Here is a 26,162-nt window from a genome sequence, read left to right on the forward strand (position 1 = left end):
AAAGGATGAGAAGCAAGCTCAACATGTCGAAGGATCCATGACAATATAACTTGTATTCGGATATAAAGAAACATAACCCATTATGTTGTCTTCCTTGTCAACATCAACCTTTTAGCATATAATATTTTAATGAGTGCTCACAATCTACAAAAGATGTCCAAGATAGTATATTTATATGTGAGACCTCTCTTTCTTTATTACTTCCTATTAATTGCAACAATGACCAAAACAATGTTTGTCAACTCCCAACGAAATTCATGTGACATACTTCTTATATGTGAAGTCGTCACTTCCCATAGGATCATTATATAATCTTTTGACTTCTTTTATTCTTTTCTTTTTGTATTACTCAAGATCATAGCAAGAAAGCAAAGCCCTCAACTCAAAACTACTCTTTGTTATATAACTCTCAGACTCGATTACATGGAGGGAACACAAAGCAAAACTCAAAGCTAGATCATACTAAAAACTTTATTCCACTAAACCAAAATATAACCAAAAGGATCGAACTAAGAAAAACGGTAAAGGTAAAGATGTGATGGTGATAAGATACCTAGGCACCTCCCCCAAGCTTGGCAAAAGCCAAGGGGAGTGCCCATACCCATATACTCAATTTTCCTTCTTCGGAGCTGGTGATGATATGGGCTTGTCCTTTTTCCTCAGCTTACGCTTTATGATGGAACTTTCATCCCTCAAGTCATCGATCTCCTGTTCCAGTATTAATATCTTTTTGCATAGTTCTTGCTTGTTCTCCTACAAAAGACGAAAAGGGATAAACTCGATCTTAGGTTTCTTTGCTATATTAGGGAGACTTGACTTTTTGAATTCCACGTGCATATCCCCAGGTTGGGGTAGTGGGACTTCATCTTCATTTGAGCTTGTCTCTTCCTTTCCCTTCGGATCATAGTATTCTTCTTCCTCCGTGGTCCAACCATCATGCTCTGCATCTCATAAACCTTGCACTGGTGCGCGTCGGTGCTATACAAACGATTTTTAACCCCTTTCCGCGACGGCATTTGGAATCGTCGCCAAGTGACTGTGGGCGATAGGGGGGTCCTTCCCACATGACCCAGAAATCGTCGGGGATAGGCCCTCCTGGGACACAGGCTGGGGCCGTGTGCGATCGGGCGAGGCATCAAAACCCAATCATTTCCGGCATGTACATCCCACACGGTAATCCGAGAAAGTCATTTCCGTAGGTATGTACATCCCACACGGTGAATCCCAGAAAAACATTTCCGTTCGTATGTATATCACACACAGTCAATCCATGGAATACGTTTCCGTTCTTATGTACATCCCACACAGTCAATCCAGGGAAAAAGTTTCCGTTCGTACGTACATCCCACACAGTTTTATGTGTAGGCACGTGTGTGAGAGGTGTAACTATCACACACGGTCTGCCTTGGTTAACTGTTTGCTTTTATCAACTATATCACACACGATTTGATGAAGAAAACTGTGTGGCATTGGGCTATCCATCGCAAGCGCTTTTACTACTAGAACCGTTTGCAAAGGTCCATGACACATTTAGCAGGTTTATTAGTTTACAATTAAAAATTCCAGTATTACACAAATTCACATTTCATATCGAACATCTGTTTGGCAATTTCATATCAGGCACATAAATATATTATAACATCACAGTACGGTAGCTACATGAAAACAGCACAGTACAACATATAGCTAGTTCAACTTCATAAGAACAATATATTCATTTCCCTAATCGAGATCATCCAGACTCGTCTTATCCACCTGCTTTCAGTTCAGTAAGAACCTGTTTTGCACGGGCCAACTGGGAAAGTGCCTCCTCCTTCGCCAACACCATCTTAGCAAAGTCTGACTTCAAAAATCTGAGCTCATTCTCCACCTTCAACTTTTTATCCTGCATCTTCAAATATTCTTCAGCGTTGACAACAGTTTCTCTAAGCCTACGTCTGTTCTATCCCTCATACATGCTCTAGAGCTTCGCTAGGCACATCTTCAAAGACGGTGGCCACTCTTGATCAACCCACTCCAAGTAAGAACACTTCCATTCATCCTATAATATTTAAAACTAGATCAGCAACAATTGTAGGCGAAATGGGTTTATAGCAACATAGAAAATCACCAATGCTTATTTTGAAAAACTAAAGAAACATGTTAATTGTGCAAATGAATTAATTGCTACTAAGACAACAACCAAATTCTGGAATATCAGAAGCTATAATTAACTACAACGACGCTACAAGTTCTTACTCATGTACAATAAATAACAAATTGAACATTTTATGAGGAAGGTAAATATAACTGCAACAACATAGCGACAGTGTTTGGATGACAGCAAATTGATACTAACATGTGTGTACATGCACAAATTTAGTAACATAGAACTAATAGCACTAAGGCCATCCACTATGTATGCCAAAACTGGGGTAAAGACACCTGTTGCTACATCTTGCACCGGTGCCCTGCACTGGCGAGCCGATGCAGCGGAAAAAAAATCAGTGACCCGGACTCCGGAGCACGTAGTTGCTCCGATGCCCAGTTCCTTCGTGCCATAAAGATTTAGTATTTTACTGCTTGGCTGCTCGGATGTGTGGACCAAAGTTGGCTGCACAAACTACTGAAGCAGTGCCAAATAATTTTCTACTCGCACTGCTGATGAGATGGGAACAATTTTAAGATACTAGGTACAAACTGTGACACTGTCTTAGGATGCGTTTGGTTGAAGGTGTGGTATGAATGGGTTGGGACCGTGATAGTGTCTGAATCACATCTAACAAATGATTTGTAACAACGAAAGAGGGTCTAACCTTCTCTGCACATTCCAGAAACTTCCTCCCACTGTCCACAGATTCAAACGCAACTAGCTTCACGCATGGAGATTGATGGTGACAACGAGGAGATAGATCTTCAACCACCCCGCTCCATTCGTTGCCACTGATGGTCCTAGAGAGCTACAAGAGGAAGAAATGGATCAAATCGACCGCCGGGTAAAAATCCTTCATTCTAAGTCATAGCCCGAGAGAGAGAAGAGAGGCATACCCGGGTGGTGAAGGAGTCGTCGCCGGAGGAGGAACCGCTGGAGAGGTCTTTGAAGAAGACCATGGCGACCCCCGCGGTAGGATGCGAGACGGCGAGAGCGAGGAAGCGGCTGTACCTTAGCAAGGAAGGAAGGAAGGAGGAAACAGGGGAAATGTGACTTATGGTCGGGAAGAAAAGGGGGTGGGGAAGGGGGGAAGGGGGCGGGGGTAGATGTTTTGGCGTTAGGCCAAAATTTTAGAAATGTCGAGGGAAACTTTGCACGCGGTGCCGCCGGACCATTTACTTTGAACGATTGTGTGCATCGCAAACGATTCTTCTGCTTTACGCGCATGGGATGAGTTTGATAATTCAAATTTTGGTGGAAATTTCCCCGGGTACGTCATTGCATAATTTAACATCGCTTGCTAATTTGGGCACACAAAAGAGCGTACAACAGACAGTCCACACTTACTGAATCGAGCAATTTTAGTAATTAAACAGAGCTAGTTGACCTAAAATTGCTCTAACAAAAGACCATCATTAAAAACAAAGCCTAAGTATGCATAATTTTAACAAATCCGCCGCCGCGCCGGCCTATGCATCGGCGGCACGGACGGCAGCTCGACCCGGGCCAGGGCGACATCGGCGGCACGGACGGCAGCTCGAGCGCTCTCGGCGTTTGCAGCCGCCGTCGCAGCAGCAGCTGCAGCCGTCTCGGCTGCTGCAGCTGCCCTGTCTGCTGCCGCAGACGCCCTCTCGGCGGAAGCGGCCGCGCTCAATGCTGATGTGGCGGCACTCTCGGCGTAGGCGGCCGCGCTCTTGGCGCAGGCGGCGGCGCTCGGTGGGGGGGGGGGCACGGCCATCGTACGAGCCTTCACAAAGCGTCTCCACAACATCATCTTTGCAAGAAGGGGGTGCAGGGATGGGGATCGGGATTCGTGGATTCGGTGGTTGACGGCACTGGAGCAGACGAGCCGGCAAAGCTTAAGGAGGGGGACTTAAATAGACCCAGATAAATGGAGTAAAGTGGAGTTGTGAAAGACGAATTTGGAGTAAAGTGGCAACGGATGGTGTTTTAAATGAATGATAAATTTTGTAGTACTAATACAACTGTCATGTCAAATTTTGGAAAATTTCAGGGGTCATTTGACCTTTTAAGACATTTAAGTGGTTTCCTAGCCATTTAATGACCGTAATTGAAATTTGAACTGCATGTACATGCAACAGCTAACCATAACGGTTTGAAAACTCATATTTTGTGTACTTGTGTGTGATTTAATTCCATGTGCAGTAAATTTGAAGGAATTTTCAAACATATTGGTCTAACGGCTATGACACAATTAAGCATGGAGTGACATGGCATTTTAATTCCAAAAAAACAGAAACACATGAAACCTTGGTTGATGTAATGTCATGCCACAAAGATGATGTGGTAAAAAATTGGCATGTTTGACGAAAGTTTGGACACACACCCCTCACAACCGGAGCAAGTCACTAGAAGGCTCGTGGTTCCGAGAGGGAACAATGCATGTTTGATGACTAACGGGAGATAGCTTCCTCTTACGGCCTTCAATTTTTTTCTACGTCTAACGTGCACTACTACAACTGTAATGTGAAATTTTTGAAAATTCTAGGGGTCATTTGACCTTTTAAAGACATTTATGTAATTTTCTAGCCATTTAATGACTGTAATTCAAATTTGAACAACATCTACATGCAACGCCTAACAAAAACGGTTTGAAAAATCATATTTGTGTACTTGTGTGCGAGTTAATTCCATGTGCAGTAAATTAGAAGGAATTTTCAAACATATTTGTCTCACGACATGGACACATGCAGACGTATGCATGGAGTGACATGGCATTTTAATTCGAAAAAATATCAGAAACACATGAAACCTTGGTTGATGTAATGTCATGCCACCAAGATGATGTGGTAAAGAAATTGGCATGTTTGACGAAAGTTTGGACACACACCCCTCACAAACCGGAGCAACTCACTAGAAGGCTCGTGGTTCCGAAAGGGAACAATGCATGTTTGATGACGAACGGGAGATAGCTTCCTCTTACGGCCTTCTATTTTTTTCTACGTCTAACGTGCACCACTACAACTGTAATGTGAAATTTTGGAAAATTCTATGAGTCATTTGACCTTTTAAAGATATTTAAGTGATTTTCTAGCCATTTAATGACCGTAATTCAAATTTGAACAACATCTACATGCAACGCCTAACCAAAACGGTTTGAAAAATCATATTTGTGTACTTGTGTGCGAGTTAATTCCATGTGCAGTAAATTAGAAGGAATTTTCAGACATAGTTGTCTCACGACATGGACACATGCAAACGTATGCATGGAGTGACATGGCATTTTAATTACAAAAAAAATCAGAAACACATGAAACCTTGGTTGATGTAATGTCATGCCACCAAGATGATGTGGTAAAGAAATTTGGCATGTTTGACGAAAGTTTAGACACACAACCCTCACAAACCGGAGCAACTCACTAGAAGGTTCGTGTTTCCGAGAGGGAACAATGCATGTTTGATGACAAACGGGAGATAGCTTCCTCTTACGGCCTTCAAATTTTTTCTATGTTTAACGTGCACTAATACAACTGTCATGTGAAAATTTGGAAAATTTCAGGGGTCATTTGACCTTTTAAAGACATTTAAGTGATTTTCTAACCATTTAATGACCGTAATTCAAATTTGAACTACATCTACATGCAACGCCTAACCATAACGGTTTGAAAAATCATATTTTTGTGTACTTGTGTGCGTGTTAGTTCCATGTGCAGTAAATTAGAAGGAATTTTCAAACATATTGGTTTCAAGGCATGGGCACATGCATGGAGTGCCATGGCATTTTAATTCCAAAAAATTAAAAAATGATCAGAAAAACATGAAACCTTACTTGATTTAATGCCATGCCACCAAGATGATGTGGTAAAAAAAATTGGCCTGTTTAAGGAAAGTTTGGACACACACCCCTCAAAAACTGGAGCAACTCACTAGATGGTTCGTGGTTCTCAGAGGGAACAATGCATGTTTGATGATGAACGAGAGATAGCTTCCTCTTACGGCTTTCAAAAAAATTTCTACGTTTCACGTGCACTAATACAACTGTCATGTGAAAATTTGGAAAATTTCAGGAGTCATTTGACCTTTTAAAGACATTTAAGTGATTCTCTAACCATTTAATGACCGTAATTCTAATTTGAACTACATCTACATGCAACGCCTAACCATAATGGTTTGAAAAATCATATTTTTGTGTACTTGTGTGCGAGTTAAAAAATCATCAGACGATGTAAATATCTGGTGTTCAAAAAAGAAAATGTAAAGATCTGGCAAGACAACCGGCCCCCACACGATTGGCACTCTATCTCGCGGCTCGAGGTTTGGTAGGTGAGTGCCGGGGATCATTAATCAGACACGGTTCTGTATTGGAAACCGTAAGCTATTATGTTCACACACGGATTTTGTTGCGGGAATCATGTGTAATTCAAACTACAGTACTCGTAAATTCCGGCAACCGGCATGTGTACTGTCCCCGTCGATCTAGATTCCGGCCGCCAATAAATACTACCTTGCTCACGTCATCCCGCCTGCATTTTCATCTACATCCTCCCCTCGCTCGCCCTCTATCTCTCTCTCTCAAATCTCTGCCATGGCACCGCCGGTCTGCCCACGCGCCGACGAGGAGTCGCCGCCCACCGAGGACGCTCACTCGATTAGCAGCGACGAGGACCCCTACGCACCGCCTGACGAGGTTGCGCCGGACCCCCCAACTTTGGATTGGTTTTGGGGCCAGTACAATCTTTGTCTGTGGAAGTCGTTGCCATCGATTGAGAAAGCCAGGCAAGTGGCGTTCAAGAAGGAGGTGGCGGAGGAGGAAGCCAGGTACCAGGCGGCCTGTGAATCCTGTGATGCCGCCTGGAAAGAGGAGGCGGTGGAGCTTTGGGGGCGGGCACGTCGTCGTGCCAAGGAGGTGTACGAACACGGGTAGCGCACGAGAAAGGTCATAGGCACTGGGCGCCTCGTCGCTGCATGGAGGTGGGCTGATAAGCTCCAGCGTGCCACCAACGAGGAACTCCGGTGGGCGCCCAACGAAATGGCAAGATCGTCCACGCGCGTCAGCCAGCAAGAGGCAGATCGGTACGTCAAGCGCTACGAGGCGGAGGAGGCGGAGTACTGCCTCCGCATTGGGGAAGACGCCGCGCACCAGGGAGGTGCTGGCGAGGGGCTGCCGGAATACTGGCCCCAGGAGGGATTATTAGTTTTAGTATTGTTTGTTTTCAATTTTATGCATTGTACCTAGTAGTTTAGTATCATCATGTATATGTGATGATATTATATATATATATTCTGTGATGAACTAATGAACAATTAACATATATATATATTATGAATTCCATTTTCTATCTGTTTTTGTATACTGATTTGAATCTAGCTGTTATCATCCACATGTACAGAATGGAAAGCGTATATACACACATTGAAACAGAACATATAAGAATGGAAAACAGAGTACACACATTGAAACAGAGCAATAAACAGAGCAATACTATGAGTGCTGTGAATACATAGCTATCCACATCGAAATGACTCAACAAAATAAAACGTGTCCATGAGACCATGACCAGCAGCCCTTGCCTACGGTAGCTCTTGGCTCTGCCTGAACTCGTGCAGGCGTTCATCCAAGCGGTCGACACGCTCGCGGTACATCGGGAGCGCGATATCCAGCTCCAAGTTGGCTATTTCATCGAAGATCACCAGCTCGAGGATGCGACGGCCATGTTCCTCTACCGCGCCCAGGTGGAGACCTGGGCCAAGGAGGCGGTCGAGCCTACAGACTAGCGCGTTGGCATCCAGCGAGCCACGGACAAGGTGAACGACAGCACCCATGCGAACGGCGTGGCGGGCGTTCGATGCAAGTACGGCGCGGCCGGCCTCTGGTGCAAATACGGTGTTGAGGGCCTCTGCCCACTCCTGGCGAGGAATGGGGGTACTGACGGGACGTGTACCCAGCTGTGACGCCATGTCGACAGCAGGCAAGCGCCGATGGATCCGCTCTTGCTATGCGGCGTGCCACGCCTCTTGCTCTGCGGCGCTCCAACGGTCTCGCCATGCGGCGAGCCGCAGCCTATCGGCGCGGACGCGCCTAGCTTGCTCTGCGGCGCGCCATCGATCATGTTGTGCGGCGAGCTACAGCCTGTCAGCGCTGACATGCCTATCTTGATCCGCGGTGCTCAAGCGCCATGCGCCAAAGGTCTGCTCAACCCTGGCGATGACACGCATCACGGCGTCGTCCATCGCATTGCCGGGGAGCGCCTCGGCCTCGATGGGCCGTGGCGCCTGCTCGTTTTCCACGCCGACGAGGTCGATGGCAGAGGCGGCGCTTTGGTGGGTTGGCATGCTTGGAAAAGGTGGATGTGCTACAGGCTGCGCTTGTCGCCTCTGTGCATCGCGCGCCGCCTATGCGCGATATCACTGGGTGGCAGGAAACAGGTGAGGAAATGGTGGGAAACGGTGGCGTGTTCATAAAACGCCATTCAATTAATGGAAACTTAGCATAGAAGGAACATCGAGCTAGCACAAGAAGTAGATGATGATCAGATGAACACAGACCACACTAGGGAACCCGTCGGTGATAAATTCATCAATCGCAAACGGTTGAATACTAGCAAGCATTTGCCCACAACACACACAGCCTATTCCATCACAAACTGGTCGAATGTATCAACTGTATGCCACGTATCGCACATTGTCAAAAAGTAATGCGGTAGACCTTCTTTAACATGTGTTCAAAAATAAAAAAATAAAAAACAAGGACCTCGAGGTTAAATTAACTCATGGGATGGGTCGTATCAGTCATTTAATTTCACAGATATGACCCATCCTATCAGTTAATTTCACATCAACACAACTTCCCATCCAGTCACCCATCTGATGGCTGCTCCAGCCTAAGCACGCTTAACTTGAGGTGGCTGCTCCAGCCTAAGCACGCTTAACTTGAGAGTTCTCTTACATGAGCTACTGGTGGAACAACTAGTCCTTGCTGATTGGATGCCTCTTCGCATCCTTATGGCGTATCCGGATGACCGCCCGTCCCCCGATGGCCAATAGATGTTGTGTAGACAGAGCATATCACATATGTCTTATTAGAAGCAATCGTCTGTGTTATTATCGGTCTTCGCACACATTTCTGATTACAGACCTGTTTGCTGCGTATCACACACATCTTGTTATATTGAACCATTTCTGTTCTCTTGTCTCAACGCAAACGGTTCATCTGAGTGAACCGCATGCCGTATATCGCACACACCTTCATCTGGCTGCCCATTTCTTTTGTGTTGCCTAATCACAAACAGTTCATCCGAGTGAACCGTATGCTGTATATCGGACACACCATCATCTGGCTGCCCGTTTCTTTTGTTCCTCCTCATCGCAAACAGTTAATTGAGCTGAACCGTGTGCCCTGCATCGCACACGCAACTAAAATCTGAACTGTCTTTGATGCATCCTCCATCACAAACGTTTTGCACCTTCTTTGACGGTTATTTTACACCACCATTTGCGATTATGGCATCGCACACAGTTTCGTCAAAGGTTCTCTGATCGTAGTGTCGCGTTAGCAGCAACCTGCAGTAGTGTTGGGGTTTGCAATCTAATCAACAACATAGCTCTCTCCCTCTGAATCTTGGGATGAGATAGTTTTAGATCTGTTAGGAAAAACAACTCAGAACAAAAATAGAGGAAATTGTCGTGATACTGTGGTCAAAACCTTCAGGAGATTATATAATGCTTTTTTACCGACCAAAGAAGTACTATGCAAGAAAACAGAGTCCGGGGGCACGCGAGGTGGTCGCAAGCCTGGGAGGCGCGCCCAGGGAGTAGAGCGCGCACCCAAGGCTTGTCGCCTCCTGGTGCACTTTTCGGACTACTTTTTATTTTCCTAATTTTTTTAAATATTCCAAAATGGAGTAAAATTGCTTTTGGAAAAGTTTTGGAGTCGGTTTACTTATGGCACCACATACCTATTCCTTTTCGGATTCTGAAACGTTCTAGTAGATATCCCTTATGTACTCCTCCGGTGTTATGGTATTAATGATATTGATTTCAACATTTATGGGAGTACTTGAGATATAATGTTTGATTCTTTGCCCGTTTACCACCTTCGGGTTATTGCATTCGGCGTTGTTGATTTTGATGGCACCGGAATGATAAACTTCCTCGATAATGTAAGGGGCCTCCCATTTAGAGAGAAGCTTTCCTGCAAAAAATCTTAAACGAGAATTTTATAGCAAGACATGGTCACCTATGTTAAATTCACGCTTTTGTATCCTTTTGTCATGCCATCTTTTAACTTTCTCTTTAAACAACTTGGCATTCTCATAGGCTTGAGTTCTCCATTCATCTGGTGAGCTTATGTCAAATAACCTCTTTTCACCGGCAAGTTTGAAATCATAGTTGAGCTCTTCAATTGCCCAATAAGCTTTATGTTCTAGTTCAAGAGGTAAGTGACATGATTTTCCATAAACCATTTTATATGGAGACATACCCATAGGGTTTTTATAAGAAGTTCTATAAGCCCATAATGCATCGTCAAGTTTCTTAGACCAATTCTTTCTGGATCTATTAATAGTCTTTTGCAAAATCAACTTTATTTCTCAGTTTCTTAATTCTACTTGACCACTAGATTGAGGGTGATAAGGTGATGCAATTCTATGGTTAACATCATAATTAGCAAGCAATTTACGAAAAGCGCCATGAATAAAGTGTGAACCACCATCAGTCATTAAATATCTAGGGACTCCAAACCTCGGGAAAATAACGTCTTTAAGCATTTTATTGGAAGTTTTATGATCAACACTACTAGTTGGAATAACTTCTACCCACTTAGTAACATAATCAACAACAACCAAAATATGTGTATACCCATTAGAGGAAAGGAAAGGTCCCATATAATCAAATCCCCAAACATCAAATGGTTCAATAACAAGTGAATAATTCATAGGCATTTCCTGACGTCTACTAATATTACCAATTCTTTGACATTCATCACAAGACAAGACAAACTTACGAGCATCTTTGAAGAGAGTAAACCAATAAAAACCAGATTGTAATACCTTGTGTGCAGTTCTATCTCCAACATGGTGTCCTCCGTAGGCCTCGGAGTGACACTTGCGTAGGATCTATTCCTGTTCATGCTCAGGTACACAACATCTAATAACACCATCTACTCCTTCTTTATAAAGGTGTGGATCATCCCAAAAGTAATGTCTCAAATCATAGAAAAACTTTTTCTTTTGTTGGTATGTGAAGCTAGGAGGTATAAATTTAGCAACAATATAATTGGCATAATCAGCATACCATGGAGTACTACGAGAAGCATTTATGACAGCTAATTGTTCATTAGGAAAGCTATTATCAATAGGTAGTGGGTCATCAAGAACATTTTCTAACCTAGAAAAATTGTCTGCTACGGGGTTCTGAGCTCCCTTTCTATCAATGATATGTAAGTCAAATTATTGTAGCAAGAGAACCCATCTAATAAGTCTAGGTTTAGCATCATTCTTTTCCATAAGGGATTTGATAGCAGCATAATCAGTGTGAATAGTTACTTTGGAATCAACAATATAAGATCTGAAGTTATCACATGCAAATACAACTGCTAAAAATTCTTTCTCAGTAGTAGCATAATTTCTTTGAGCACTGTCTAGAGTTTTACTAGCATAGTGGATAACATTTAATTTCTTATCAACTCTTTGTCCTAGAATAGCACGAACAGCATAATCGCTAGCATCACACATAATTTCAAAGGGTAGGTTCCAACCAGGTGGTTGAACAATAGGTGCAAAAATCAAAGCCTTCTTAAGTATTTCAAATGCTTCTAAACAATCATCATAAAAAACAAATGGAACATCTTTTTGCAAAAGATTTGTGAGAGGCCTAGAAATTTTAGAGAAGTCTTTATTAAATCTCCTATAGAAACCAGCATGACCAAGGAAACTTCTTATACCTTTGATATCTTTAGGACACGACATCTTTTCAATAGCATCAACTTTAACTTTATCAACTTCAATACCTCTTTCAGAAATTTTATGGCCCAAGACAATACCTTCATTAACCATAAAGTGGCACTTTTCCCAATTCGATCAAGACAAGATCAGTTTCTTCACATCTCTGCAAAACTCGATCAAGGTTGCTTAAGCAATCATCAAAAGAAGTTCCGTAAACGGAGAAATCATCCATGAAAACGTCAACAATCTTTTCACAAAAGTAAGAGAGTATAGCAGTCATAAATCTTTGAAAAGTAGTAGGCGCATTGCATAAACCAAAAGGAATATGTCTACAAGCAAAGGTACCAAAAGGGTACGTAAAAGTAGTTTTTTCTTAATCTTCTTGTGACACAGATATTTGAGAAAAACCAGAATAATCATCTAGAAAGCAAAAGTGTGTATGTTTGGATAGTCTTTCTAGCATTTGATCAATAAAAGGTAGAGGATAATGATCTTACCTAGTAGCTTTGTTTAATTTTCGAAAATCGATAACCATTATATAACCGGTGATAATTCTTTGCAGAATCAATTCATTTTATCATTAGGAACAACGGTAATACCTCCCTTATTAGGGACACAATGAACATGACTTACCCATCTACTATTAGTAACAGGACAAATTATACCTGCTTAGAAGCTTTAATATTTCATTTCTTACCACTTCTTTCATTTTAGGATTCAACCGTCGCTGGTGATCAACCACTGGTTTAGCATCAGGTTCCATATTAATTTTATGCTAACATAGGGTGGTACGAATGCCCTTAAGATCATCAAGAGTATATCCGATAGCGGCACGGTGCATCTTCAGAGTTTTCAATAATTTCTTTTCTTCATGCTCTGAAAGCTTAGCACTAATAATAACAGGATATATCTTCTTTTCATCAAGATAAGCATATTTCAAAGTATCAGGTAATTGTTTAAGATCGGACACAGGATCACTCTTGGGTGGTAGAGGATCTCCGAGAATCTCAACAGGCAAATTGTGTTTCAGGACAGACATCTAGTTAAAGAATATTTCATCTATTTCATTCCTTTCATTCATGGACATGTCATTTTCATGGTCTAGCAAATATTGTTCTAAAGGATCAGTAGGAGGCACAACAATAGAAGCAAGACCAATAATTTCATCTTTACTAGGGAATTATTTATCATGAGTGAGGGAGTCCTGGACTAAGGGGTCCTCGGGCGTCCGGCCTGTTAGCTATGGGCCGGACTGATGGGCTGTGAAGATACGAAGACCGAAGACTCTTACCCGTGTCCGATGGGACTCTCCTTGGCATGGAAGGCAAGCTTGGCGACCAAATATGAAGATTCTTTTTCTCTGTAACCGACTTTATGTAACCCTAGATCCCTCCGGTGTCTATATAAACCGGAGGGCTGGGCCCGTAGGGCCGAAGATATATCATCATAATCATACAGGCTAGACTTCTAGGATTTTAGCCATTACGATCTTGTGGTAGATCAACTCTTGTAATACTCATATTCATCAAGATCAATCAAGCAGGAAGTAGGGTATTACCTCCGTAGAGAGGGCCCGAACCAAGGTAAACATTGTGTCCCCTGTCTCCTGTTACCATCACCTTAGATGCACAGTTCGGGACCCCCTACCCGAGATCCGCCGGTTTTGACACCGACATAGGTGCTTTCATTGAGAGTTCCACTGTGCCGTCATCAAAAGGTTTGATGGCTCCTTCGATCGTCTGCAACAATGCTGCCCAAGGGGAAACCTTCCTCCCTGGACAGATCTTCGTATTCGGCAGCTTCGCACTACGAGCCAACTCGCTTGGCCATCTGGAGCAGATCGAAAGCTACGCCCCTGGCCATCAGGTCAGATTTGGAAGCTTGAACTACGTCGCGGATATCCTCGGAGACTTGATCTTCGACGGATTCGACACCACGGCAGCCGCTCGCTGCCACCACGATGAACATGACGTAAATCTTTCATCGGACCATACCCAAGAGATAGCACCTGTAACTGCTCTGGCCTTAGATCCGGAGCAGATCGCGCCATCCGAGGATGGGAAACTCAACCCCGCCACGGAAGCCGCAGACTCTACGGTGTTGGAGCCGCACACAGACTTAACTCGGGTGACATTGTGTCACCGGAACCTCTGACTCGTTTCCGGCTACAGGTTCCGAACCATGTGTGTCCGCGCTCGTCGAGCTAGATCAATCATCGATGGTCGAATTCAGCGCCGCGGACAACTCATTAAAAAATCTATCCTTAGCGGGGGACTCACAGCCGAATTATATCCGGTTCGAACTGGAGGCTGATGACGAGGAATTTCGCTTCCCTCCCGCCACCCACTTCATAGCCACTAGCGAGGACTTAACCGACATGCTCGATTACGGCTCCGAAGACATCAACGGTATGGACGATGATGCAGATGAGGAGCATGGCCAAAACATGCCGTTTATCGGACACTGGACGGCCACTTCTTCGTACGACGTGTACATGGTGGATACACACCTAAAGAACCTAACAACGATGACAAAGAAGATCCAGTCGAGGACAAACCTCCTGAGACACAGCCAAAACGCCGGCGTCAGCGGCGCCGCTCTAAGTCATGTCGTGCAAAAGACAGCAATACTAGCACGGGAGAAAACAATACTCCGGACGATGCTGAAGACAATGAAGATCCCGTTGAGACAACATCCGAACAGGAGGAACGGGAAAACGGGCAAATTAGCCCTGATGAACATGCCATACACGACGACTCGGAGGACAGTAATTATCTTCCGCTCTCCGAGGATGAGGTGAGCCTCGGCAACGAGGATTTTATCGTGCCTGCGGAACCTCTTGAGCAGGAGTGCTTTAAGCGCCAGCTAATAGCCACTACAAGGAGCCTGAAAAAGAAGCAGCAGCAGCTTCAAGCTGATCAAGATCTGCTCAACGATAGATGGACTGATGTCCTGGCAGCCGAGGAATACGGCCTCAAGTGCCCAGCCAAAATTTACACGAAGCATAAATTGCTACCTCAGTTTGATGATGAGGCACTAGAGCCCGTACCATCATCGTGCAATGCGGCTGACCGACCACCACGTGGTTCGGACAGAGCGGCAACTCAAGCTGAACACCAGCCCGCCCCACCTCACCGTAAAGGCAGAGATAAGACAGCTCGGGGACATACGTATGACCTTCGGCAGGACCTGGATAGTAGAGCAGGACATACCAGATCGATCTACGAATCGCGAGGACGTGCCTCGACACGCGATGACGGCTATCTATTCGGACGTGACAAGCCTAGTCACGCCCGGGCCGAAAACCGCAGACGGACTCCATCTGAGCTACGTCGCGATGTGGCCCAATACAGAGGCGCCGCACACCCCCTTTGCTTCACTGATGAAGTAATGGACCATGAATTCCCGGAAGGGTTTAAACCCGTGAACATACAATCATACGATGGAACAACAAATCCCGCAGTGTGGATCGAGGATTTTCTTCTCCATATCCATATGGCCCGCGGAGACGACCTTCATGCCATCAAATACCTCCCGTTAAAACTCAAAGGACTAACTCGGCACTGGTTAAACAGTCTGCCTGAAAACTCTATTGGCAGCTGGGAGGATCTGGAAGAAGCCTTCCGCGACAAATTCCAAGGTACATATGTCCGGCCACCAGATGCCGATGACTTAAGTCACATCGTCCAGCAGCCCGGAGAGTCAGCCAGGAAGCCCTGGACTAGGTTCTTAGTTAAAAAGAACCAAATCGTAGACTGTCCGGATGCGGAAGCCCTAGCGACCTTCAAACGAAGCGTCCGGGACGAGTGGCTCGCCTGCCACCTCGGTCAGGAAAAACCAAAATCCATGTCAGCCCATACCGCTCTGATGACCCGCTTTTGCACGGGAGAAGACAACTGGCTCGCTCATAGAAGCAACAGCGCCAGCGATCCGGGCACTTCCGAAGTTTGAGACGGCAATGGGAAGCCACGATGCAATAAACACAAACGTCGCAATAACAATGAGGGAACGCACGACACAGCGGTCAACGCCCGATTCAGTGGCCCCAAACCCAGTCAACGGAGAAAGCCATTTACGGCAAATAGAGATGGACCATCCAACTTAGACAAAATATTGGATCGGCCCTGCCAGATTCATGGCAACCCCGATAAACCAGATATCATACCAACAGAAGCTGTTGGGTCTTCAAGCAGGCCGGCAAGTTAAACGCTGAACACAAGGGAAAGAGGCCGCCCGGCGACTGCGACGACGAAGAGACTCACCAACCAAACACCGGGGGTCAGAAGCAGTTTCCCCTCGAAGTAAAAACAGTGAACATGGTATATGTGACACAAACCCCTACAGGGGAGCGCATGGAACGCTCCCGTCGTACAGAAGACCATACTATGGCTACCTCAGCCGAATTACACAGCGGCCTTATCAAGCCGCATACCTCGTCGGCCATTAAGCCGCCAGTCTCCATTCAACAGGATCGATCAATGTCAAAGCTGGACTAGCAGTTCAGCTTCCGTCATTCGCCTAATATACCTGCGAAGTATGTACCGCGCATACATAATTATGCACTTAAAATACCCAGGGCATCGGCGGAAGCACAATACGGACGGGCCTACAAGCACTCCCATAACCCCTCCCCTTTTTCCTAACTACTCTTTCTTTTTTTTATCCTTCCCACAGGTGGCTCAAAGGCTAGTCATCACACGGACTCTATCGGAGTTCGGGTTCGTACACTCACCCAAGGGCTATTCCTGTCAAGGAGTCCCTTCACCGAGGAAAGGCGGCGCAGACGTGCGACAGGAGGTCCAAAATAACTTTTTGTAGACTGCACTCTCTATTTCGAGTCTGTAAAGTGCCTTTTTCCTCAGCCTTCGACCCCCGGCATGTCAAATAGCCGGGGTTGTGGCATATCACTCAGGTCCCAGTAAACATAATCCGAATTTAGTACTCGCTTTTTTCTAAAAGAACTGAATTTTGCTCCTTTGGTTGTTTCACACACCTCGGCATAACTTGCCAGGGGCTCGGTATGGGAACAAATGAGTTGCCGACAAAGTCCGAATAGCTTTATAGCATACTTCGGCGTCGCGAGTTTGGCCTTATATGCATCAGCTCCGAATCATGTCTTGGGTCAATAGTTGGGTTGCCCGGCTCCTGTGCTTGCTACCTTACGTTCCGCTCTATCGGCTAGGGTAGTAAAGGGAGAACTACTGCGATTGTGCTTCCGCTTAATCTGGTCAAGCACCTCAGTAGAGAAAGCCGAAAACGGACTATCATGATGCGGCGAGAGCTGGTCAACCACTCGATGACTTATCAGAATCTTTCGCGATTCCCTCCATATTATACGAAGGACCTCTTCTTCAGGTCATCTATGTAACGCACTGTATTGAATAAGTCGCGTACATACCAGGGGCTATATCGTAGACCCACCATAAAACTCCTATGGCTAAGTGAAAGTGTTAACGCCCTATAGTCCGATTGCCTAGTTCGCCGTATTGACACCTCCTTCATGGACCAAGACTTTGGGTTAAAAGTGATCAATGCTTTTCCGAACACCCCCGTGCTTTACACGAGGGGGCTGAAGCCGACGACAGGAAAACTTTCAGATTATACAAAAATGGCCGCACAGGAGGAACAAAAGTTTTAGGCGAAACTAAAAAGAAAATAGCCTTATTATAATATTGTCTTTTACAATTTCCATACATTTCACTCGAATATCATGTTTTTCGAGCATTGACCCTCTATCAAGCAGGCACCTTCTAAGACATCCTCGAAATAATGCTCTGGTGTGTGATGGTCCTTGCCCTTGGGTGGACTCTTCGCTGCAACATAGGTGGCCTTCATCTTCGCCCAGTATGTCTTGACACGGGCAAAGGCCATCCGTGCACCCTCAATGCACGACGACCGCTTAACGGCGTCGATACGCGGCCCCCATGAGCAAGTTGCCGCACCAAACCAAAATAACTATCCGGAATTGGCTCGGCCGGCCACAGCCCGACCACGACGTCCTTCATGGCAGAACCAGATAATCTATGGAGCTCGGCCCATTGGGCCATCTGTTCGTTCAGCAATAGCGGGCGCTTTGACGCACCGAATTGTGACCAGAAAAGCTTCTCCGTCACATACCCTTCTTGCGCTTGGTAAAATTGCGCCGCATTGGAAGCACTCTTCGGCAAGTCCAATAGCGCGTCTGGGGAACTCCACACTTGATTAAGCGGGGCATAATTCGGAGCGCCGAACTTAGTTTGTAATAAAAAGGGCTTACTAGCCGTGATCTCCCTAGCTTGCAGAAATCTCCTCCAGGGCCGCTCTAGATTCGGACCGCGCTTCTTTCGCCTCTTGTAAGGCCTTGTCAAGATCATCTGTTTTTGATTTATTATCCTTCTTAAGGAATTCGCAGCGGCTAGCGGCATCCTTTAGCTCACGCGCCATCATGGATATTCTCTCCTCGAATTGGCACCGAACAGCCTGTTCGGCCTTCACCTCGGCAGATGCCTTTTCGGGAGCCGCATTACTAACCTGGGCCTGATCCTTGGCCCGGGCTAGCTCAGCCCGAAGGATCTCAACTGCGGCGGCAGCATCTGCAGACATGCAAATCTCAGTATACAATCATTAGCGTCATGATTAATGCATGCAATGACTACCCCAAATATGTGCCTTGCGCCTCGTCAAGACGCCTGTTGATAAGTGTAATGTCATCACCCGCCACATCAAGCTTCCGCTGTAGATCTGCGACCTCTGTAGTCCGGGCAGTCGCCTGGGACGTAACACCCTGTGTCCGAATTAAACAGGTTATTTCCTGGGCAAATCTTTTTTGATCCTCTGATCACCTCCCTTCGGAAGCCAATCCGAGTCTCAGGGGCTACTATCTATACACGGGTGCATTCTGCAAATAAAGCACAATCGAAAACATTACATTACAAACCTCGAAGCCTCTTAGCAGGCTCGTGAAGGCTTCATTCAATCCGCTTTTCGCGGACAGAACCTTTTCAACCACCGTACCCATCAAGGTACGATGTTCCTCTGAGACAGACGCATGTCGCATCATGTTCGTCAATATATCCGGCGCTTCTGGATCTCTGGAAGCTGGTGTAGGAGTACAGCCTCCCTGGGAAGGGATCCGTTTATTCGTCCCTAGAGTTATCTCCGGCTGTAAGCTAGACAGTCCGGGGCCTTTATTGTTAGCCCCCTGACCCTGGGCAACCGAAGTATCACCTTCGGGTAATGTCTTCATCATCCCTCGCACCACTTGTTGATCAGGAGAGACCCTCTGGGACGACACCTCAAAGTCGTCCGCCCTATTGGGCGAGGAGGCCGGTGGAGGCGTTTCGCTTTCCATCATCTCCGGGAGAAGATCCCCCGAGGAAGAGGATTGTTCAAGAAGACTGTGTGCCAAGCTGCAAAAACATATATTCTAGATGTTACCTTTGTAACAGGAAAAGAACGGGATATGTTTAGAACACCCTTGTTCACTTACGATTTGGCTAAGGGCTTGTCCTCACTGTGGGACTGTGCGACGACGTCGACCTCCAAGCCCGAGCCGCCCGACAGGGGCATCTTGCCTCGCTTAGGAGCCTTTTCCTCCCAATCTTCGGAGGCGGCCCTTTTCTTACCATAGGGAGAAGGGATGTTGGCTTCTCCTTCACTTTTGTCTTCGGACGGGTGAACTTTGATCTCCCCGGACACAGTGTCTAACATACCTTCGGAATGGAGGCCACCTTTGGTCTTCCCGCTCTCCGCCTTGTCCTCCTTCACGGGCACCTTGTACGGTGTGGGGGCCAGCATCCTTGTTAGCACGGGATTTGCTGAGTCTTTGGGGAGGGGGGGCGAACACCTAATTCGCTCCGCTTTCTTTATCCAGCCCTGGAAGAAGATAGTTTTCTCAATATCGCATACCTGACTAAAAATTGTTTGGGCGTCGAGCGCTTACCGAGGTATCCGGATGGTTGCAGTCGAGGCCGATATCCTCGGTGGTGTCCGGCCACTGTTTTCGTTTCCCGAAAAACAACTTACACATTCCTTTGTGCGTAGTGCCAAAGAAGTGTTGGAGGGTCCGTGGTCCTTCCAGATTAAATTCCCACATACGGGGAGGCCGTCGTTGGCACGGCAAGGCCCGGCGGACTAGAATTACTTGAATTACGTTGATGAGATCGATGCCCTTCTCAAGGAGGCTTCGGATGCGGCTCTGTAGGGTCTGCGCTTCGTCAATTGATCCCCAGTCCAGCCCCTTATTAATCCATGATGCAAGCTGTAACGAAGGGCCAGACCGGAACGCAGGTATAGCTGCCCACTTGGTACCGCGGGGTTCCGTGACGTAAAACCACTCCCGCTGCCATAGGTGGGAAGTTTCGGTGAAAGAGCCTTTTGGCCAGAAAGTATTGGTAAGCTTGCTCACTATAGCACCGCCGCACTCCGCCTGTTTCCCGTCAACTACCTTTGGCTTCACACTAAAGGTCTTGAGCCATAAGCCAAAGTGTGGGGGAATACGGAGGAAGGCCTCGCACGTGATGATAAACGCCGGGATGTGGACGAAAGAATCTGGGGCTAGATCGTGAAAATCTTGTCCGTAATAAAACATAAGCACCCGGACGAAGGGATGAAGGGTGAATCCTAGCCCTCGAAGGAAGTGAGAGATAAATACCACCCTCTCGCCAGATCTGGGAGTCGGAATAACCTGTCCTTGAGCAGGAAGCCTATGAGGGATCTCCGCGGTCAGGTATCTTGCCGCCCGGAGCTTCGCAATGTCCTCCTCTGTAACAGACGAAGCCACCCGTCGGCCCTGTGGGCTGGGTTCGGACATGATTGGGAAGATGGAAGCAATGAAGTCGAACCTTGGGTGCTGGAACTCGAGGTTGGAAGGGCTTGGCGAAAAAGAAAGAGACGACCCTTAGCTCCTTTATAAAGGCTATGGATATCAAACGCCTCCTCCTAAACCCGGAAACCTGCCTATTCCTAAGGAATCATGTCGTTGGACGGTTGGCTTACCCACGCTCGTATTGATGAGAATCCTGTGATAAGGGGACACGATCTCCGCCTCGACAAGACGTGCAAATAAAAACCGTGCCTCGAAACGTGGAACAGCAGGACAAGAAACGGTTCGAAATAATGACCGGGCAGACGTGATGTCACATTACAAAAAGTTGTCAGCGGATTGGACTCGTGAAATATTATACTCTCTGCAGTTGTGTGTGGTACTTGTGTTGTAGATCCGGACACGTTCGTTGCGTCCGAAGACTATCTTGGAGTATTCGAAAAGGGGAACCTGCCTTTCAATGCCGAAGACAATCTAAGCGCCGGACACCTCGTCATTGAAGCCTGGTTCGGGGGCTACTGAGGGAGTCCTGGACTAAGGGGTCCTCGGGCGTCCAGCCTGTTAGCTATGGGCCGGACTGATGGGCTGTGAAGATACGAAGACCGAAGACTCTTACCCGTGTCCGGATGGGACTCTCCTTGGCGTGGAAGGCAAGCTTGGCGACCAAATATGAAGATTCTTTTTCTCTCTAACCAACTTTATGTAACCCTAGATCCCTCCGGTGTCTATATAAACCGGAGGGTTGGGCCCGTAGGGCCGAAGATATATCATCATAGTCATACATGCTAGACTTCTAGGGTTTTAGCCATTACGATCTCGTGGTAGATCAACTCTTGTAATACTCATATTCATCAAGATCAATCAAGCAGGAAGTAGGATATTACCTCCGTAGAGAGGGCTCGGACCTGGGTAAAAATTGTGTCCCCTGTCTACTGTTACCATCACCTTAGACGCACAGTTCGGGACCCCCTACCTGAGATCCGCCGGTTTTGACACCGACAATGGGGTTGTCTATGAAATTTGGAGAAATTAAACTCATGAGACACATCCCCAAAACCTACACTAACCGTTTCTTTCTCAAGAAAGCTCTACCAAATATAATGGGACAAACTCATCTTGTGGGGATCCAAGAACAAGAAAATCAGTAGGATATTTTATTTTCCCACACAAGACTTCAACATCTCTAACAATCCCAATTGGTGATATAGTATCTCTATTAGCAAGTTTAATAGTGACATCAATATCTTCTATTTCAGCAGGTGCAATATCATTCATAATCTCTTGATATAGTGTAAAAGGGATTGCACTTACACTAGCACCCAAATCACATAAGCCATGGTAGCAATGATCTCCTATTTTAACAGAAACAACAGGCATGCCAACAATAGGTCTATGTTTCTGTTTATTATCGGGTCTAGCAATTCTAGCAGCTTCACCATAGAAATAAATAACATGCCCCTTAATATTATCTACCAAGAGATCTTTAACCATAGCAATACTAGATTCAACTTTAATTTGCTCAGGGGGTGTAGGTGTTCTATTATAACTCTTACGAACCATAGCTGAAGCTTTAGCATGTTCCTTTACTCTAACAGGGAAAGGTGGTTTCTCAATATAAGCAGTAGGAACAATAATAGGATCAACATTATAAGTAATAGTTTCCTCTTCAGCTCTAATAGGTTCTACTATTTTTACTTCAAAGGGAGGATGATATTTAAACCACTTATCCGTAGGGAGGTCAATATGACTAGCAAATTATTCATAGAAAGAAGCTACTATCTCAGAGTCAAGTCCATATTTAGTGCTAAATTCACGAAAAGCATCGATATCCATAAAAGATTTGACACAATCAAACTTAGGGTTTATACCTGACTCCTTACCTTCGTTGAGTTACCAATCTTCAGAGTTGCGGTTAATTCTTTCCAATAAATCCCATTTGAATTCAATAGTCTTCTTCGTGAAAGAACAAGTACAAGAAGTATCGAGCATGGATTGATCATTACGAGAAAGCCGCGATAAAATTTTTGAATAATAATTTCTCGTGAGAGCTCATGATTGGGGCATGAATATAACATTGACTTAAGCCTCCCCCAAACTTGAGTGATACCTTCTCCTTCACGAGGCCAAAAATTATATATATAATTCTGATCATGATGAACCAGATGCATAGGATAAAACTTTTGATGTAATTCCAATTTCAATCGGTTGTAATTCCAAGTCCCAATATCATCGCATAGCCTATACCATGTCAATGCCTTCTCCTTCAAAGATAAATGGAAGACCTTCTTCTTGACTTCCTCCTCGGGCAAACATGCAAGCTTAAATAATCCACAAACTTCATCCACATAGATTAGATGCATATCAGGATGTAATGTTTCTTCTCCTGCATAAGGATTAGCTAGCAGTTTCTCTATCATACCCGAAGGAATTTCATAAGAAATATTTTTAGTAGGTTCAGTAAGTTGAGGGGCAAATCTTTGCTCTTCCTGTCGGGGTGAAGATACCCCAAACAAACCCCTCAAAGGATGATGTTCCATAGTAACAAGTGACAGTAAATTTCAGCATGTATTATAAATATTTCCTTACCCAAGGCGCTTTACTCCCCGACAACGGCGCCAGAAAAGACTTTTGATGACCCACAAGTATAGGGGATCTATCATAGTCCTTTCGGCAAGTAAGAGTGTCGAACCCAATGAGGAGCAGAAGGAAATGACAAGCGGTTTTCAGCAAGGTATTCTCTGCAAGCATGGAAATTATCGGTAACAGATAGTTTTGTGACAAGATAATTCATAACGGGTAACAAGTGACAAGTGTAACAAAGGTGCAGCAAGGTGGCCCAATCCTTTTTGTAGCAAAGTATAAACCTGGATGAACTATTAAATAAAGCAAAGCGCTCCCCAGGACACATGGGAATTATTGTCAAGCTAGTTTTCATCATGCTCATATGATTCGCGTTCGTTAGTTTGATAATTTGATATGTGGGTGGACCGGTGCTTGGGTGTTGTCCTTACTTGGACAAGCCTCCCACTTATGATTAACCCCTCTCTCAAGCATGCGCAACTATGAAAGAAGAATTAAGATAAATCTAACCATAGCATGAAAAATGTGGATCCAAATCAGCCCCTTACGAAGCAACACATAAACAAGGGTTTAAGCTTGTGTCACTCTAGCAACCCATCATCTACTTATTACTTCCCAATGCCTTCCCCTAGGCCCAAATCATGGTGTAGTGACATGTAGTCGACATTCACATAACACCACTAGAGGAAAGACAACATACATCTCATCAAAATATCGAACGAATACCAAATTCACATGATTACTTATAACAAAACTTCTCCCATGTCCTCAGGAACAAACATAACTACTCACAAAGCCTATTCATGTTCATAATCAGAGGGGTATTGAATATCATTAAGGATATGAACATATGATCTTCCACCGAATAAACCAAGTAACATCAACTACAAGGAGTAATCAACACTAGTAGCAAACCATAGGTACCAATCTGAGGTTTTGAGGCAAAGATCGAATACGAGAGATGAACTAGGGTTTGAGAGGAGATGGTGATGTGAAGATGTTGATGGAGATTCACCCCCTCTCGATGAGGGGATCATTGGTGATGACGATGGCTTCGATTTCCCCCTCCGGAGGGAAGTTTCCCCGTCAGAACAGCTCCATCGGAGCCTTAGATTGCTTCTGCCCAGGTCCCGCCTCGAGACAGCGGCACTTCTTCCTGAAAGCTTTCTTATTATTATTTTCCAGGTCAAAACCCTCCATATAGCAGAAGATGGGCACCGGAGACCTGCCAGGGGGGCCACAAGCCCTAGGGGCGCGCCCCTGGGCTTGTGGCCACCGGGTGGGTCCCCTCTAGTATTTTCTTTGCCCTGTATTTTTTATATATTCCAAAATAATTTTCCTTAAATTTTCGGGACTTTTGGAGTTGTGCGGAATAGGTCTCTCAGATTTGTTCCTTTCGGGTCCAGAATTCCAGCTGCCGGCATTCTCCCTCTTTGTGTAAACCTTGTAAAATAAGCGAGAAAAGGCATAAGTATTGTACCATAATGTGTAATCATAGCCCATAATGCAATAAATATCAATATAAAAGCATGATGCAAAGTGGGCGTATCAGTGTGATGGCGTCTCTATTAGCAAGTTTAATAGTAACATCTATGTCTTCTATTTCAGCGGGTGCTATGTCATTCATAATTTCTTGGTATAAGGTAAAAGGAATAGCACTCAAGCTAGCACCTAAATCACATAAACCATGGTAACAATTTTCTCTATTTTAACTGAGACAACGGGCATGCCAACAACAGGTCTATGTTTATCTTTCTCATCAGGTTTGGCAATTCTAGCAGCTTCATCAGAGAAGTAAATAACATGCCCATCAATATTTTCTACCAGGAGATCTTTAACCATAGCAACACTAGGTTCTACTTTAATTTGTTCAGCAGGTTTAGGTGCTCTAATACTAATTTTGCGAACCACAATTGAAACCTTAGCATGTTCCTTTATCTTAACAGGGAAAGGTGGTATCTCAATATATGCAGTAGGCACAACTGGATCAACATTGTAAATAATAGTTTCATCTTTAGCTATGGGGTTTTTTAATTTCTTCTTTGATAGGGGATGATATTTAAACCACTTCTCCTTAGGGAGATCAACATGAGTAGAAAATGATTCACAAAAAGAGGCTACTATCTCAGAGTCAAGTCCATATTTCATGCTAAACTTGTGAAAATCATTGGTATTCATAAAGGATTTAACACAATCAAATTCAAGCTTAATACCTGACTCTTTACCTTCGTCGAGTTCCCAATCTTCACAGTTGCATTTAATTCTCTCTAAAATATCCCACCTGAATTCAATAGCCTTCTTCATAAAAGAACCAGTACAAGAAGTATCGATCATGGATTGATCATCACGAGAAAGCTGAGCATAAAAATTCTGAATGATAATTTCTCTAGAGAGATCATGATTGGGGCATGAATATAACATTGGCTTAAGCCTCTCTCAAGCTAGAGCGATGCTTTCTGCTTCATGAGGCCAAAAATTATATATATAATTCCGATCACGATGAACTAGATGCATAGGATAATTTTTTTGGTGAAATTCCAATTTCAATCGATTCCAGTTCTAAGATCCAACATCATCGCATAGCCTATACCATCTCAATGCTTTTCCCTTCAAATATAAAAGGAAAACCTTCTTCTTAGCTTCATCTCTGGATAAACCTGCAAGCTTAAATAATCCAAAATTTTCATCCACATAAATCAAGTGCATATCAGGATGTCCAGTTCCATCTCCTGCATAAGGATTAGCT

The sequence above is a fragment of the Aegilops tauschii genome, chromosome 2 (assembly GCF_002575655.3).
Source record: "Aegilops tauschii subsp. strangulata cultivar AL8/78 chromosome 2, Aet v6.0, whole genome shotgun sequence".
Classification (NCBI taxonomy): Eukaryota; Viridiplantae; Streptophyta; class Magnoliopsida; order Poales; family Poaceae; genus Aegilops; species Aegilops tauschii.